General features: G+C 42.5%; 1 non-coding gene across 1 annotated transcript; it reads right to left on the bottom strand.

The window, feature by feature from the left end:
* Window positions 1-13,771: 13,771 nt before the first annotated feature.
* Window positions 13,772-13,890, bottom strand: LOC145418670 (5S ribosomal RNA). Its single transcript, XR_013900730.1, has one exon. It is a non-coding gene; the product is annotated as a 5S ribosomal RNA (ribosomal RNA).
* Window positions 13,891-18,471: the final 4,581 nt, after the last annotated feature.

The following is an 18,471-nucleotide window of genomic DNA, read 5'->3' as shown; positions in this document are numbered from 1 at the left end:
GCGTGGGTAACGGGTAACTGTAGTTAACCTCTCCCTCCGGGGATAATATCCGGTCCTGTGGACCTACATGGATTGATACAGATAACCTGTTTTTAAATGCATAATTATCCAGAGCCAAATAACAATAATAAAGTCGATTATACACTGGATCGTATTTCAGGTGCATGACACAGGAGGTTTGGCAGCACCAGTTCCTTAAATACTTATTTTGTACATCTAAACGGGGAAGGGGGAGGGGGGGGGGGCAAAGCCTGAGTCTAAGAGATGCGTAAGTATACCCCCGTAGGGGAATGGTACAACAGTAACTATTTTCGGTTACTTATACAGCTGTATTGTTGAAATAGTTTACATCAATAATACAAGAAGATACTGAGGTGTGTTGTGCAGAACAAATCGCCAAGATGGAGGTGTTACGTTGCCTCCATTTACTTAGAATTTGGCACATAACCCACCCTCACCACAGTAAAGTTACCTACTGCAAATATACCATTAATTCCTGCCTATCAGATCAATTATACCCTTATCAACCCAGCCACACCAGCCATCGTTATCTATGACCTCATTACCCTAACAACTCCACCACCACCACCACTACTCTCCATCTTACATTTGAAGTAAGACGACATAAAGCTGATACTAGTATTCATCTGCCTACATTATCACCCTCTGAAGATGTCGAAATGGTGGGTGCGAGGAAGGAAGAAAGGGAGGAAGGAAGCAATGAAGGAAGGACGAGAGGGGGGGACGGAAAAAGGGAGCGAGGAGAATGGAATGAAGAAAGAAATCGAGTGAAGGAGGAGAGTGAAGGAGAAGGGAAGGGAACGGAACGGAAGGGACGAGAAGTGAAGAAAATAAAGGAGGGGAAAGGAGAGAGAACAAAAGACAAGAAGAAAGACAAAAAGAAAAGAACTGAAGAGAAGAAGAGAAAAAGAGAGAAGAAGAGATAACAGGAAAGGATATTACCTCACCAATCTCTTTGGTGGGAGTTAGGATGATGATGATGATGATGATGATGATGATGATGATGATGATGATGACGATGATGATGACGATGATGATGATGGATGATGATGATATGGAAACTGTCGGGACTAAGCAACACTAAAAAGTATCGTTGTTTTTCTCCTTCTACTTCTCCTTCATGTGGATTTTTTTTTTTTATCATATCTCAGAGGTTTTCATTTTTTCCTCACCATCAGACCATCACTTTAATCCACTAAACTGCCGGGTGATTTTATGTAAGTTAATAAAGGCCTCTTGTACTGAATGTGCTAATGAAGGCCATGTCAAACTGATAATTACACTGATTTATTTAAAACAGGAAGTGTCTGGTACTGAAGGGGTTAATAAGGGAAAAAGATTAAAAAAAAAAAAACTCAGTCGAAATTCAAGACAAAAACTGCGAGGGTAGAAAATTCTTCCACTGAGCTATATGACGACTGAGAGAGAGAGAGAGAGAGAGAGGGAGAGAGAGAGAGAGAAATTAAAATATACGGAGAATGTAAAAACCTCACGAAAACAGGATTTTTTCCACTGAGTAATATGACACTGCGGGTGAGAAAGGATGCATAATGGGGAAGGGAAGAGGCAAGTGGAGAGAAAAAGTGTGGGAGGGAGGGAAAAACGGGAGGAAAGGAGGGAAGAATGAATGGGAGGAAAAGTAATGTCACTCTTTCACCAATACTTCCTTACTGTGTGTGTGTGTGTGTGTGTGTGTGTGTGTGTGTGTGTAAAGACCTGCGTCAGCTCGATGGTAATAAACTCGTCTCTCGATGCATAAGCCCAAGATCTAGGTTTCAAACCCCGAAGTTGGTGGACATTTCAAGTGGGTGCTGGCAGAATGTCCTTTCATACGCTTGTATATATTCACACCACGACCGTTCTACTAATGCAATATACAAAGTTTCATATATCTATCTATTTATTTATATATATATATACATATATATATCCCATTGGCACCCAGTGTCCTCACTATGGGGCGGAACTGGACATTTCCAAACTTTAATAAAGAAGAGAACCCCCAGGTAGGGACCTATGAGCTTCGCGACCATGAGCCGACAGGCGGAGGGCGGTACGCCTAGCACCTTTCCAGTTAAATCCCTCGCACGGGAAAATATATATATATATATATATATATATATATATATATATATATATATATATATATATATATATATACATATATATATATATATAAAGTTATTTAAAAATCGTTTCTTTATATTCTTGATGCTAACAAGTCGATTTTCTCTCTCTCTCTCCACGGCATATAAACTATCCTAGTCAATCTCTGATTCTCTCCACCCAGCAAAGTCCAATCTGTGGATACTATAAAATAAATATTATCTGACATGATGGTCTTTATAAACCAGTAAAGTCACAGCCAGCAAGCACAATAAACGAATCATATTTTTATACAACCAATTTCTCCACTCATACAAGCAGTTGAGTCAGTGAATACGATAATACAAATAATGTGTTCAGTTGCAACTTTTTCTCTCAAGCAGCAAAGTGACAGTCGAGATGTACGCTAAAACAAACTTATTTTTCCTTATTTTTTCCTCCAGGCAGCAAAGTCAGTTAGTTCCTTAATTAATTCATGCGACAAATCAAAATTTATATTCGCTTCCTTAATTAATTCATGCGACAAATCAAAATTTATATTCGCCGAGTTATTTGGCCATGTAATGAATGCTTGTAACAACCTGCTTGATGCTTCCTACACACACTATTAATTAACGTACCAGCTAATCGCTAATTATAAAATGGTCATAATCTTATTTAATTGAGATGTTTTCTGACATTACATGTTCAGCCGTCGTATTTATAAAAGATCCTAACAGAGCTTAAGATAAACAAGTCTCCACAACAGGTAGTTATAATGGCAGTTTTGTTTTTGGTACTTCGTCACTATAATTTGGTTGTGAAGCGTCTAGCTGTTGTGTGTGTGATGACAAAAGTTTATCTCAGCAATGATTAACACAACTTAATCTATCTACCTATCTATCTATAGCCCGACGCCCTAATCCCGCAAAGGGTGGCCGCAGACAAAAAGTCTCCAAGTCGCTGTCACCCACCATTTGATTACCCTCCCCCCAGCTCACCCCCCCCCTCCCTCATATACCTCTCAACTCCATCCCTCCACCTCATCCTCGGTCTACCCCTCCCTCTCCCTCCCTCCACCTCACCTACATACACCCTCTTAGTCAGTCTTTCATTCCCCATTCTCTCCACAACTTAAGCTTAATGGAATTTTTAAAAGGCTCCTGCTAGCTACAAATACTAATTACAAGAGTATATACTGATGCCGACTTTCTCACATTAAGTGTAAGAAAATATTACAACTGTGGTAGTGTTCTTTGCAGGAGATATGCATTCACGATCAAAAGTTGGTTGGCAATACCCTGCCAGAAGAGAGAAGGGAAGGAGTCAAGATAAAGGTGGAAGAAGGTTGAGGAGAGAAAGAAATTATCCTAGCAGTGACGACAGAGAAATGAAGATCCAAAACATCTGTAAAAATATAACAGTGTCGGTACCAGCGCTGGATTTACTCGTGGTGAAAGGGTTATATTGGTACTAAGGCACCAGTGTGAGTGGGGGCATTGAATACGTTGTAAAAGGCAGGTGGTATAATAGGCCATTGTACAGTACTGGCCGCCTGGTGGTATAGTGGTGTTAGTGGTGGCGTTGGCTGGGTTGTAAAAGGCATGTGGTATAATAGGCCATTGTACAGTACTGGCCGCCTGGTGGTATAGTGGTGTTAGTGGTGGCGTTGGCTGGGTTGTAAAAGGCATGTGGTATAATATGCCAATGTACAGTACTGGCCGCCTGGTGGTATAGTGGTGTTAGTGGTGGCGTTGGCTGGGTTGTAAAAGGCATGTGGTATAATAGGCCAATGTACAGTACTGGCCGCCTGGTGGTATAGTGGTGTTAGTGGTGGCGTTGGCTGGGTTGTAAAAGGCATGTGGTATAATATGCTAATGTACAGTACTGGCCGCCTGGTGGTATAGTGGTGTTAGTGGTGGCGTTGGCTGGGTTGTAAAAGGCATGTGGTATAATAGGCCAATGTACAGTACTGGCCGCCTGGTGGTATAGTGGTGTTAGTGGTGGCGTTGGCTGGGTTGTAAAAGGCATGTGGTATAATAGGCCAATGTACAGTACTGGCCGCCTGGTGGTATAGTGGTGTTAGTGGTGGCGTTGGCTGGGTTGTAAAAGGCATGTGGTATAATAGGCCAATGTACAGTACTGGCCGCCTGGTGGTATAGTGGTGTTAGTGGTGGCGTTGGCTGGGTTGTAAAAGGCATGTGGTATAATAGGCCAATGTACAGTACTGGCCGCCTGGTGGTATAGTGGTGTTAGTGGTGGCGTTGGCTGGGTTGTAAAAGGCATGTGGTATAATAGGCCAATGTACAGTACTGGCCGCCTGGTGGTATAGTGGTTATAACGACCCAGTGCCAGTCACCACCTTCCATATGTTGGAAATGGAACCTCCCTCATTGCTTGTCTCTTCCTGTCTTTCCCTCCCTCTCCAACATATTTTCCTTCCTCTGTCTCAATGTCTCCCTCTGTCTACCACCCTTCTGTTCTCCCTTTCCTCCACAGCCACTCCACCCTTTACCTTACCTATCTCTTCTCCCTCACCCACTCTCTCCTACTTCCCTCGCCAATACTTTCTTTCCTCCCTCAACCTCTCTCTCCTCCTCCTAGCTCAATTCCTTCTCTCCTCCTCATCCCTTCATCTCTCCCCTCATCTCTTTCCTCCACAGTATTCTTCCCCTAAACTCAAGTGGTTTGCATTCTTGTCCTGCTGGCCTATATTATGGTCTTAGGAGAAACACTAAAGACTGGAGGAGGAGGAGGAGGGGGAGAAAAAAGATGGAGCAAAAACAAATTGGACGAGAGAGAGAGAGAGAGAGAGAGAGAGAGAGAGAGAGAGAGAAAATAATGGTCACTGGTTATGTAATGGCAATTGGCCCATATCTGGGACAAGCAGGGTGTCTGTCTGTCTTTCTGTCTGTCTGTCTGTCTGTCTGTCTGTCTCTCTCTCTCTCTCTCTCTCTCTCATACTTAAACTGCTTTTTCTCATTCTCCTGTTCCTTGTCGATGTCAATGTCTCTCTGTTCGTCCGTGTCTGTCTGATGCGTTTGTCTGTTTATTTACATGTCTGTCTGTCTGTCTGTCTATGTACCATCTAATCTCTCACTTCTCCATTTAAAGAATAAGTTTTTATTAATATCAGGGAGAAGACAACCTCATTGGAACTGTAATAAATATAGGTAATATATGTTTATGTAGCAATAAACAGTAATTCTCTCTCTCTCTCTCTCCTTCCTTTTCTCCCACATCCCAAGTCTTCTATTCCATTCCCTACTCTTCCTCCTCCTCCTCCTCCTCTCTCTTCTTTCTTTCTTCTTTTCTTACTCTCATTTCCCATTCCCTTCTCTCCTTCTTCCTTTCTCTATTCATCCCACCCTTCGATTTCTTTCCTCTTCCTCTTTCCACTCTTCCTCCTCCTCCTCTCTTCCTGTCTTCTATCACTTTCCCTCTTTCTTCTCTCTCCGCGTCCTCCTCTTTTCTTCTTTCTCCTCTCTTTCTCCACTTTTCCCTTCCCATCTTCCTTAGCTACCCAAAAATTATGTAAAATACCCATATTTTTCATTTTTTCCCCAAATTACTCTCGAGACCTCAAAAATTTTAACTTAATTCTTACTCTGCTTTAATTAATCTCATGCTCTCTTATCACTCTTTTCAACCCTATGGCATGAGTACGCCTTTTTTTATATTGTTTATTTATTTTTCCTCCTATTTCCATCTCTCTCTCTCTCTCTCTCTCTCTCTCTCTCTCTCTCTCTCTCATTAGACATTCCACGCCCGCTGCGTGCATTTCATCAGCTTACTGAGAAGGGAATCAGACTTTTTGGACAATGTGGAAATCGTCGTTTTCATCCTTTCTTCTTCCCCGCTCCTCCTCCTCCTGCTCTTCTATTTTTCTAGTTCATCTCCTTTCACTTCTACTCTCCCTTCATTTTTCTTTTCTTCTTCTCAATCTTCCTCCTCCTCCTCCTCCTCCTCCTCTAAGGTTATATTTTTAGTGTATCTGACTGAAATGTTTTACCGTATTATTCATTATTTTAAAACTATTTTATGACATTATTATCATAACCATCATCATCGTCATTACAATCACCATCATCATCATAATCATCACCATCATCATCATAACCATCATCATCGTCACTACAATCAACATCATCATTATAATCATCATCATCTTTATCATCACCATAACCATCATCATCAATATCACCATCATCATAACCATCATCATCATCAGCAACAGCAGCAGCATCATACTCATCATCATCATGACCATTATCACCATCATTCTGCACCTTTCCTCCTGGATGGGATGAAGTTCGATCCAGGAAAAAAAAAAAAAAAAAAGCGGAAAAAATAAACTTGTATATATCAAAACACACACACACACACACACACACACACACACACACACACACGTAACTCTCCTACGCTACAAGATCATCAGGCGAGTGTAATAATTAAATATAGGATTTGCTTTCGTCCTGAAAACTTAATCAAGCCATGTCCATGTCCGTCTCTCTCTCTCTCTCTCTAACATTCAAAGCCTATAATGCTACGATGCCAGTATGCCAAGTGAATGTAAGAGGCAAGTGTGGAATATAATATTAGATCCTCAATGCCTCACTGATTAGCCCCAGTATTTTACCAACCAACGTACCAGGTGTGTGTGTGTGTGTGTGTGTGTGTGTGTGTGTGTGTGTGTGTGTGTGTGTGTGTGTGTGTGTGTGTGTGTGTGTGTGTGTGTGTGTGTGAAAACTTTAAGCTGCGACTTTAGTCACTATACACAGCCGAAAATGATGGAAAGTGAAGGAAAAGAGAAGGAAAGTGGATGGAAGGGAGGGAAAGTGTACAGAAGAGAGAGAGATATACTGTACTAAATGCTGAGAGATGGAAGGAATCCATAGTGTCGTTCGTATCGTTTATAAAGGCTCTAATATGCTTGCATGCGTCGGCATTGGTTACATAATGGCGGTTCTTCACGCTGCACGATCTCTGGCAGCTTTCTTATTCAGTCCCTTATCTTTGAGGTCACACTCTATGACCTCGTCCCAGGCTCTGTCGGTTCGCCTTTCGCAACCCTTCCCCCGGTGTTCACTTTTTTTCGTCTTCAGCACCCAACTGTCATCCTCCATCACCTCCACATGCCCAAATCATTTCAATCTACCCCTCCTCATCACAACACCAACACACTCACAGTCCCATTCTTCCTCTCAACTCTTCAATCGCAATCCTAGCCCCGACCCCCTCAGGCCTCGCATTCACGGACGAACTACACATCCATCTGACCCTTATCATTTCTGTTCGTTTAAGCCTACGAACTTCCTTTACTGCCCAGGTCTCACTACCATACAGCATTACACACCTAACACATGCCGCACACAAAGATCCCTTAGAATGGAGAAAGAATCCACAGAATTAGGAGAGACAATAGCTCCCTGAACTTCCTCCATTAAAGATGAATATAGTGTACAGAGGAAACAGGAAGTGAATCAAAGAAGAGAAGACTGAAACAGAAGACAGAGGAGAGATGGAAAACAATAAATAATAAGAAAGGAGATGAGAAAGAAGTGAGAGAGATGAAGAAAGGAAAGGGGATTAATGTACTGAAGAACAGCGAAAGAGGGAAACTAGAATGAAAATATGGAAGAAGTGTAGAGAGAAGGAGAGAATAAAAGGGATCACAGAGGAAAATGGATTAAAATGAGATAGAGAGAGAATAGAATCTGAACAAAAAAGAAAACTACAGAAGAAGAAATGAAACACAGAAACTGCTGATAAAAGAGAGGAACTGGGGAGAAAGAAATGAGCAGAGAGAGAAATAAGGGAATGGAGAGAGGAGTGCAGAGACAGGAAAATGATATATCGAGATATGAAAAAGATCAACACAGAAAAGAACAGGATACTCAACATGGCAATCACAGTGAAGAGAGAGGAGACATGAAACAGAGCGAAATGAGTGGATGAAATGAATGAACAGTGAAATGCAGTCTAGACAGAAGGAAAAGAGAATGAAAAGGAGACAAGTGAAAGGGTATGAGGAATGGAAGAAAAGAATATCGAAAAGGAGAGGAAAATGGAAAAGAAGTTTTAACTAAAACTTTAATTTGGGTTTAATTAATAAATGATCAGATTTTATTTTTTTGTAATTTGTATTATGATTCCGTATGTCATGATAGCTGTGCTGGGTGAGTTATTTATTTATTTATTTATTTTTTTTTTGGGGGGGAAGAGGGAAGAAAATGGTAGCAGATGAAAATCAGAGGTGAAAAAGTAAGAAGGAAGCGACAAATGAGAGGTAAACAGCGAGGATGTCTGACTGACTCTGAAGACAAGGATATGAATGAAAGAGAAAAAAAAAAAGAGAGAAGAGAGTGAGAGAGGGATGAGAGGGAGGTCATCTGGTTGGCATGCAAGGAATTTCCCCGTCCTTCCCTATCCCTTCCTCGTCCTTCCTTTTTCTTCTCAGCGTCGTCCCCTCCTCTTCCTTTCCATTGAAAGGGGGAAGGGGAAGAGGGAATCGAGGAGGGGATGGGGAGGAGTGACGAGAAGGGGAAGAGGGAAATGGTAAGGGAAGGTGAGTGGACGAGACAGGGAAAGAGGAACGGGAGTGTGGAGTGACGGGAAGGCAGAAGGATAACGGGGAGGGGAGATAGGACAGGGGACGGATGAGAGAAATGGGGAAGAAAATGGAAAGGGGAAGGGATGGAAGGGAGGAAAAGAGAAAGGGGACAGGAAGGCAGTTGTGTGAATGGACAGAAGGGGGGCAGGGGGTGTCGGTGTGGAGTCCGTGGATCGCGCCATTAATACCTGTCCAGCTCTCTATTAGCCTCACACCTGCCTTCCTTCCTTCATCTCTCATTCACTCTTTCTTGTTTTGTTTTTTATTGCTTTACCTTACATTCTTCCATCATGAGTATAAAGACCCAGGGCTGGGCTAATCAGTCCAGGTATTTAAGATGAGAGTGGCTATGCTATGTCAGCAATAAACCCATACTACCCACTGGATTTACAACTATACCCATATCGGACATGTTCGGTTGGGACATCAGGACCCACTAGACCACCAGGCGTCCAGTGCTTGATTAAATGGCCACCATTCAATGGAGTAAATGTTTCCTGAATAACAGGAAACCATCTGCTTTGTTAATCAGTGTAGTCACTTGAAGCTAGCACTACATCGAGTAAGTGGATGGTAGATACCTCCACCTAACATTTTACCTTTCTACCTCCCTCCTACTCCAGTTTCCTTCTCTCTCCCTCATTTCTTCATTCATCTATTTATACCCTTTCATTCTCTCTCTCTCTCTCTCTCTCATGTGCACATCCACAGGTAACGCTTTTCACCCACAGCAATTTATTGTCCGGTAAATAATACAAAAAAATGTTCACAAAAAATATAAAGTGATTTTGAGATGACCGCGAGGAAAAAATTGATACGAAGAAAGAATAACGAAATTCTCTCTCTCTCTCTCTCTCTCTCTCTCTCTCTCTCCCAAACTTATTTTGGTCTTTGTTAGTATATTCCCAGAGCGTGTACCATTAACCTTCCCCCCCCCCCTCTCTCTCTCATATATTGGCATCCACAGATAACGCTGATCACCCATAGTGATAATGACATGAGAAAAAATGTACACAAAAAACATAAATTGATCCTGAGATGACCTCGGGGAAAATAAATATGGAGAAACAGGATTTTTTTTTTTTTTTTTTTTTGTTCACGTGGAATACTTTTGTTGGTCAGTGTTTAGTGTATTGTCAGTGTGTGTTCCATTAACCTCTTAAATTCACTGACGTATTTTTCACCGTAATCCAGCCATTACCTGACGCGATTATTCAACCCTAGGAGGCACCTGTAGTAGTGAAAAGGTTAATTAACGCTGTATCTAACACCTGTTCATTAACGCTGTATCTAACACCTGTTCAAAATGTCTCCCGAAACTGAATAACAAGTGTGGAGACTAAATAATAATAATAATAAATAATAATGTACAGCCTCCAGTGTTAAGGCAAATAGTACATGTCAACTGTACTATGTCAGTAAATATCCAGGTCAGGTGATGTGGCCGAGGACGTGTGGCAAACTTCATACCATTATACTCCTGTTAACAAACACCCACCGCACTGAACCACTTACAAACACTATACATTAACACCTTCACCTGTGCACGTATTTAGCTTATATTAACGCCAAAGGATCTTATTTTGCCTACAACACACCCGTCAAGCTGAATAGGTAACATAAATAAAAACTTTGTACTCACCCACCTTGCAGTCACATGGGCCTCTGAGCTGCTTCCTTCCCTCACCAAATTACTTTGTAGCGTGACAGACTTAACAGGTTCTTCTGAGGATGACCAGATGAAGCGTGCACCTGAAAATACAAGAAAATAATTATGACAACAACAGCGACAGGGACAGGGAGAGAGAGAGAGAAGCAGGCAGTGAGAGAGAAACAAGAACACACACAACCAGGGATAGGGACAGACAAGAACAAGGAGGAACAAAAATACAGATACAGGCAGGGACAGGAAGAGGAACAGGGAGAAAGACAGGAATATACACAAGAACAATCAGAGACAAGGGCTGGGGCAGACAGGCGGAGAGGAACAAATACAGACAGGGGACAAGGACAGGCACAGACAGGGACAGGAATGTACAAATGAACATGCACAGACACTGGCAAGGACAGAGAGAGACAGACAGAGGACAGGGAAACAGGACAGGAATTAACAAAGAAACAAACATAGACAGCGAAAGGGGCAGAGAAGAAGAGAGAAAAACAGAGAAGACAGGGACAGATGCAGACAGAGGACAAGATGGGATACTGACAGGGACAGTAATTTATAAATGAACATGCACAGACAGTGGCGGGGACAGAGAAACACTGACGGAGGACGGAGAGTCTGGCACAGGATTGTACAAAAAAACAGGGACAGCGAAAGCCACAAGGAAGCAAAAATGGATAAGGACAGGGACACAAATATAAGTAAAAGCAAAAACTATACTAGATTAACAACATACTAAGATGGGAACGTGGAAAAAGACAGGGAAAGGAACAGACAGGATCAGGAACAGACGGATACAGACAGGGACAAGGGATGACAAAGCCAGAGACAGGCACAGGGTCAGGTACAGGCCTAGGCATCCTTTTCGTGACCTGGGCACATTTTACCGGTAAATAAAAAGGTGGGATAAAGTCCAAATCGTGACCGTCTTACAAAGTGGAGTTTTACTGGAACCGTGTGTGTGTGTGTGTGTGTGTGTGTGTGTGTGTGTGTGTGTGTGTGTGTGTGTGTGTGTGTGTGTGTGTGTGTGTGTGTGTGTGTGTGTGTGTGTAAGACAAAAGAATGCAAGAAAAATATGAATGAGGGAAAGAAAGAAGGAAAGGGAGAGAAGATTAAGTCAGGAGAGAAAGATGGAAAAAGGGGAACGGTAAAAAGAAAAATAGGATGGGAGGAAAGCGAAGTGAAAAGAGAAGGAACGAAGGAAGAAAAAGGAATAAAGAAAAAGATAAAGATAAGCAAAAGAGTGACGAGGATTAAAAAGGGAATTGGGTCACAGGAAGGAATGAAATATTAAAAGCAGTAATGAGTAAATGAAGGGAGGAAAGGAGGAGGAACGGCAAGAAAAAATAATGAAACACTGATGACCATCCATCCCAGTCTAGAGGACCTCTCCTTCCTGTGGGTTTCCTCCTCCTTGAAACAGAACCAGAAGTGAACAATACAGCGGAACACACCACACCCTACACCCTGCCCGATCATCACCCTGTCAGCATCCTCTTACACCCTACTGCACTCTATCATATCTTCCTACACCCTACCAGTATGTTTTATTTATACAAACACCAACAACAAACAGTGAATATGTAAAACATCTGCCTTTTGGCAAATAAGGAAATATGTCACAGGACTCAAGGGACAAATAAAATAGTCAATGGGTGGCGAGAATATAATACAAAGCACGTCCACGGGATGAAGGGGATAAACTGCCATATAAGGGGGCCATAAACTGCCAGAATGGAGTGTCATAACGAAGTGCCATACTGTGCCACTCTTAACAGCCTGCCATTGAAACATAAGGGTCCATACCGCTACAGTCTCCCCCCCCCCTTCTCTCTCTCTCGCTTTCTCTTTCAATAGCTGGCCAATATTCACCATCTGTTGTGTCCACCAGATGCCATCCCAACCCCCTCCCCCTCCCTCTCCTGATTGCACCTTCCTCTTGCTTGTTCTCTTGCTTTATCCTGTTTATTTATTGTTTTAACCCGAAGCTTTTTATTCTTTATGCACTGTCTTCCTTTAATGTTTATTGGTTCATTTGACCCTCCCGTCCTTTTTGCTTGTTTCCTCTAACTTTTTCCAACCATCTTCAGCTGGAGGGATTGGTGGGTGGAGGGGAGCCATCCTGCTTTGCTGTCCTTATCTTTGACTGACAGAACAGACACCTTAGTTATATCCCACCCCATAAACAGTTCTGATATGACAAATAGGTCGTTCTGCCTTTCTTTGTACTTCCTTTATACTATAGCACTTTACTCCAGTTTCCTTTGTTCCATCCACGCCTCTCAGTCTCCTGGATGGTCACACCTCTGTGATACAAAATCTCTCCCACCATCCTTCCACCTTCTCCTTGGCCTGACCCTTCCTCTGCCTCTACTTGTAATCTGTACATCTTTATCAATCTGACATCACCAGTCCCTCCATATGGCCTTACCACTTCAACACACCTGCTCTGCCCTTTACATCATACTACGTCTACTTCTACCTTCTGGCGCTGGCATTTTTCATCCTGTCACACCATCTCACCCCAGACCCAGACCCTAAGCACTTCAGTTTGTTTCGTAATCTCTCGCTTCTTCCTTCTTTTATATTCGTTTCTTCGATTTTCATTATCCGATCCTCATGATTTATTCTTTTTGTTTACTCCCTTTCACTGATTAAATTATGTATAATCCATTCCTGTTAATGCTTTTTCAATTCTTAGTTTTTTCCGAATCTGTTTCGTTCTGCCTTTTTTATCTTTTCATTTTCTTTTTCAGGTCCCTCCTCCTCATGCCTATCTTCCAATTTGTTTTCCTGACGTCCACTTTGTTTTTATTCTCTTCAGTTTCCTATTTATCGATTTTTCCCTATTCCCATTTTTATCGGTGTTTTAAAATTCTCTCTTCATCAGAACTTGAGCCACCAATTCTTGTTCCTTCTTCCCTCTATTACACGGGCTTTTCTGATGATTCTATTTTTGTACAATCTTTGCTTCAGTTTTCACTCTCTATTACCAGTCCTTTCTTTTAATTCCTTTTTTATTATATTTTATTTCCCTTTCTATATTCTCTTTGTTTTTATAGATGTTTTTTTGCCTCTTTTCTTCAGCACCTCTTGGGACACCATCCTTCCCGTCTCCTTCCCCCTTCACTTTTAAAAGGGATTCCTTGGACAACACAACACTGTGTGTGTGTGTGTGTGTGTGTGTGTGTGTGTGTGTGTGTGTGTGTGTGTGTGTGTGTGCAAGAAACAGACAGAGAGAAATTGAAGTGAAAAATATTCATTCATTCATTGCCAGACGCCATGTATCCCAAACGGGGTGGTCACAGGCTTAGAGTTAACTGTTTTACAGGGAGGGGCACTAATCCTCCACCAACCCCACTTGACACGTAGGGAGAACGTTATGCCAACAGCATCTGGTGTTCCCAGGCGGTCACCCATTCAAGTACTAACCAGACCCAACGTTGCTTAACTTCGCTGATCGAACGGGAAGCGGTGTACTCAACGTGATATGGCCGTTGGCAGTAAAAAATATGATACAGAAAAATCAGCAGTCGATAGGATTGGTCAAGTCCTTCAAAGGACATAATTCAGAAGAAATGGAAGGGGGAGGGAAGAGAGAAAAGGAGAGGGAAAAAGAGAAAAGGAGAGTGGAAGGATGAGGAAAGAGGGGAAGAGTAATAAGCAGAGAGCAGAGGTGATCAGAAAGGAAAGGAAGGACGGGAAGGACGAAAAAGGGAAGAGAAGAATATTTAAGAGAAGAGAACAAGAGCCAAGAAGAGAAGAGAGAAGAAGTGGTAAGGAAAGGAGAGGATAGGAGAGGTGAGGAGAGGAGAGAGGATAATCGCGAGTCAATAAGGTTTGTTAGTGTTTCGAGGGATATGAATCAGAGGGAATGGTGGGGGGGGGGGGAGCAAATGGGAGGAGAAGGAAACCCGAACTGAGAAGAGAGAAAGGCGATGGTTAGGTGAGATGGAAAGAGGAACTGGGAAAAGAAAAGAACACAGGAGAAGACTGACGAAAGAAAAGGAGAGAGGAGAAAGGAAAAGCGAAAAGTATTAATGGGATTAAACTGGGAAGATGAAATAAAAAGGCAACCTATGAGCGATAATCGATGTTCAGGCAAGATGAGACACAGGTGAGGTGAGGCGAAGCAGGGTGAGGCAGGGTAGGATAGGGATGAAGCAGGGTGAGGTAGGGATAACCCAGGCAGAGGCAGGACGGATTAGGCATGGGACAGATTGAGGCAGTGAAAAGTCACAGTGGGTCAGCGATAAGCCAGAGTGAGGGAGGATAAGGCAGGATGGGATCGGTTGGCTCCCTCAGTTAAGACATCTGACAACTGTCGACACAAGCAGACAGGCAGAGGCGGGTCCGCAGACGTGTGGAATTTCTCTCCAGGGACCTCGATATTTTTCACTTATATTTTTCGAATCTCTCTCTCTCTCTCAGATTAAGCAAGGTGGAGTCATCTGTTAGCATGTGTGTGTGTGTGTGTGTGTGTGTGTGTGTGTGTGTGTGTGTGTGTGTGTGTGTGTGTGTGTGTGTGTGTGTGTGTGTGAATGCTACTAAAATTATACCACAGCGAGAGAGAATATGAATGTACCGTACGAAAAATAAAATCATGCAAAATATAGCAAGACTAGAAGGCACTCAGAGAGCGCATACCTCCGCCAATGCCATTCCCATTAAAAAGGATCCGCATCCAGATCCGTAGATACAGGATCCGTATCCGAATCCAGATCCGCCCCAAATGTAATCAATTCTTTCTTGGTCCATGGCCCACCCTTCCACAAAATTTCATCAAAATATATTTGTAACTTTTTGAGTAATCCTGCTAATAGAGACAAACAGATGAACAAACAAACAAACAAATAAACACCGGCAAAAAACAACCTCCTTGGAGGAGGAAAAAAATAACGGGAGAACAGGCTTCTTTGCCACTGAGTAATATGACACTACGGGTGAGAAAGGATGCATACAGGGGAAGTGAAGGGGCGAGTGGAGAGACAACGAGTGGGAGGGAGGGAAAAACGGGAGGAAAGGAGAGAACAATGACGAGGAGGAAGGGAAAATCCAGACGAAATGAGGGAAGAATGAGCGGGAGGAGAGGAAAACCGACACACAATGAGAAGAATGAGTGGGAGAGACAAGACAGAATACGATGGGAGGAGAGAGGAAATAGAGAGAAGGGGATGGAGCAGAAAAAAGGTGAATAATGAGAGAGGAGAAAAAGGTGATTACGATTTTAGTGGTGATGGAGTAAACGACAGGGTAGGGTGGAAGAACGAGAAAAGGGGGAGAAGTTAAGTGTTGTGGAAGATGAGAAGACAATTTAGAAAAAAAAAAAAAAAAAGACAAGGAAGACAACAAAGAGACGAGGGGAAAATTGAGAGGTATATAGAGAGATTCGTGTGATGATGGTGGGGGGGGGGGTAAGAAGAGGAAAGAGTACGGTGGTAATGAGTGAGGAGGAGGAGACTGTCTTCAGAGACAGACAGAAGGGTTATGCTTTAGAGTCACAACCAAACAGCCCAAACGAGCGAGAAACACACACACACACACACACACACACACACACACACACACACACACACACACACACACACTAGCAGTATGCATAGTAAACGTACATAAAATTTACAGAGCAATCACTCTTCTCCTACATCAGTGTACACTTCTGAATATACATACTCTGAGGTGGTAATTTGTATACACGAATATCTGTGTATGTATGGGTGTGTATATTCCTAATATACAAGGTGTTTGGAAATACTAGCTAACTCTCTCTCTCTCTCTCTCTCTCTCTCTCTCTCCTTAATCCTCCCAAACCTCGTTTTCCCCTCGTCTTCCACGTCCATTCTTTCACCATCCATCACCCTCCCCTCACCACAGAAATCAAGGGTAGAATCGGGCCATTTCCCCTCTCTTACCCCGACACACTGAGGCCACAGGAAGGCAGGCCAGAGGAGGGAAGGATGAGTGAAGTGTCTCCAGTCTTTTGTTTGTGTCTATTTAACCCTCAAACCTCGGAAGGCTCCTCAATGGTGAGAGTTGAAGTGAGACAGCTATTAAGGAAGAAAGTTAATTTGTGAAGCCGTTTAAGCAGCTATTGCGAACGAGTCTACGTCTATGTTAACAAAATATATCAATAATGCCTGGTACGATGTAAATAACATTAAAAACAATTATTTTGTGTGAGTCTGTAAAGGACTGATTCCTTTTTGGTGCAGATCCATCAAAGGTGCAAGTCAAACTTCAGGGACTGGGTCAAACATCAGGGCGCGGCGATATCTCATGAATGCCTGATGCGATCCGGATCAAACTTGACGGATACATTATGTGTGGGGATGGCAGGGACTGATTCCATTTGGGTGCAGATCAATCTAATTTAAAGGTCAAAGTCTGCACACGAGGTCGCTGTGCTTTGTGAATGCTTTTCATCTACGTTTGTTTACCATTGTGGTGGAGACCCTGTGACTATCACCTCCCTTACTATCAATAACACTATCACCACAACGACTATTACTCATGCCCCGCCAACCCCCCCCCCTCTCTCTCTCTCTCACTCTGTTCAATCAAGAGGTTGGAGAAGACGTATGCTGTCAGAACGAACAAGACTACAAGAGTTCCATTCCAGGGTGAAACATGGAAGGATATAACTATATGAATGGCATTACTACCAACTGTACTGATCTTACACAATCCACCGATATGTCATACAAACACTCCCGCTACTGCCATCACACCAGTCCTTAACGAAACAGCCCTGGCATGCATTCACTATAGACGGTTGGGTTTTGGTCCAAAAGGTGACATGTGAAGGTTTATGCCACGAAAGAATACGGCCAGACCTCAGGTTAAGGACTGTCAAGTTTTTCTTCAGAACTAGCCTAAAAATAATAACTAAAATAAATTAATAAACAGAAATAAATGAATAAAATATTGAGGTAGTACCACCTCCTTGGGACCGTAATACCTGTGTGGTCTTTGGAACAACACAACTTTCTTACCAGTTGAGTACAAATAAGGTTGCCTAAAAGTTCTCATACTTGCCACGATCTTCCTAAAGTGCGAAAGAGTTAGTACAATACTGTGCCCAAGGATACAAGAGCTGGCCTAATATTTCATCGCTTCCACTTGTCACTTTCCTCTGATGGCTAACATTCCTTAATTGTAAGAGGCTTGGTATGTTTCTCTGGCCATAGATGATTTTTTTGACGCATGCGTCAAGGAAACAGTGACGGACATGCAATAGTGTGAAACAGACGCAGCGGAATAGTGGACCAATTTTTGTTCCAGGCTGTAGCGCTCTCTCGCCTTACCTTTTCCTACTCCCTCTCTCCTCTCTCCTCTTCCCTGAATCCTCTGACAACACACTTACCTGTAAAAACAACCAAAATATATATAAATACCTCAAAACAAATACCAAAACAAGCATCGAAACACGCAAAATCAAGCAAACAAATCACTGCACTTCAAAGCACACGAAAAACACAAAAACACAACTCCATACAGGAAAACAAATATTATTTTGAACAACCTCGCAAGGAAAAACTGACATCCAACACAAAATTCTGAATTTTACCCAGTATTCCGAAGAAAATTGTAAAAAAAAAAAAAAAAAAAAAAAAAAAAGGGCTTCATCCTAAACCCTGACAGTGATCCAACAGGCCAGTGTGACATACTGGTGTGCTATTACACGTCTGGCCCATTTCACTGGCCAAGTAGTTGCAAAGTTCTCCTACTGCTACACTGCTGCTTCCGTGTCTTTCTTCCTCCTCCTACTCCAGCCCTCTGTATTTCTCTTCCTTCTATTAATTTTCTTCTTTCTCCTTTCTCCTACTTCACGCCCTTCGTCTTTAAACTTCTTCTAAACTCGCCCCCTCTCCACGATTTCTTTCCTCTCTCTCTGCAATTTCATTCCTTCTTCCAAACCTTTTCTCCTCCTCCTCTTAATTCCATGACCTTCTCATCTCTCATGTTCCCTGTTCCTTATAATAATAAAAACGAAAATTGCGCTGCAATGGTATGAGCAAAAAATATACAAAATATATACCACAAATACAACTGACTTACTCGTAAAAAATACTGACAGACTGAA

This window comes from Coenobita brevimanus, chromosome 115, assembly GCF_032717465.1.
Source record: "Coenobita brevimanus isolate Jiangsu-jjx chromosome 115, ASM3271746v2, whole genome shotgun sequence".
In the NCBI taxonomy this organism is placed as follows: domain Eukaryota; kingdom Metazoa; phylum Arthropoda; class Malacostraca; order Decapoda; family Coenobitidae; genus Coenobita; species Coenobita brevimanus.
The sequence above is the reverse complement of the archived record's forward strand: the minus strand, read 5'-3'. Positions and strand labels throughout refer to the sequence as shown.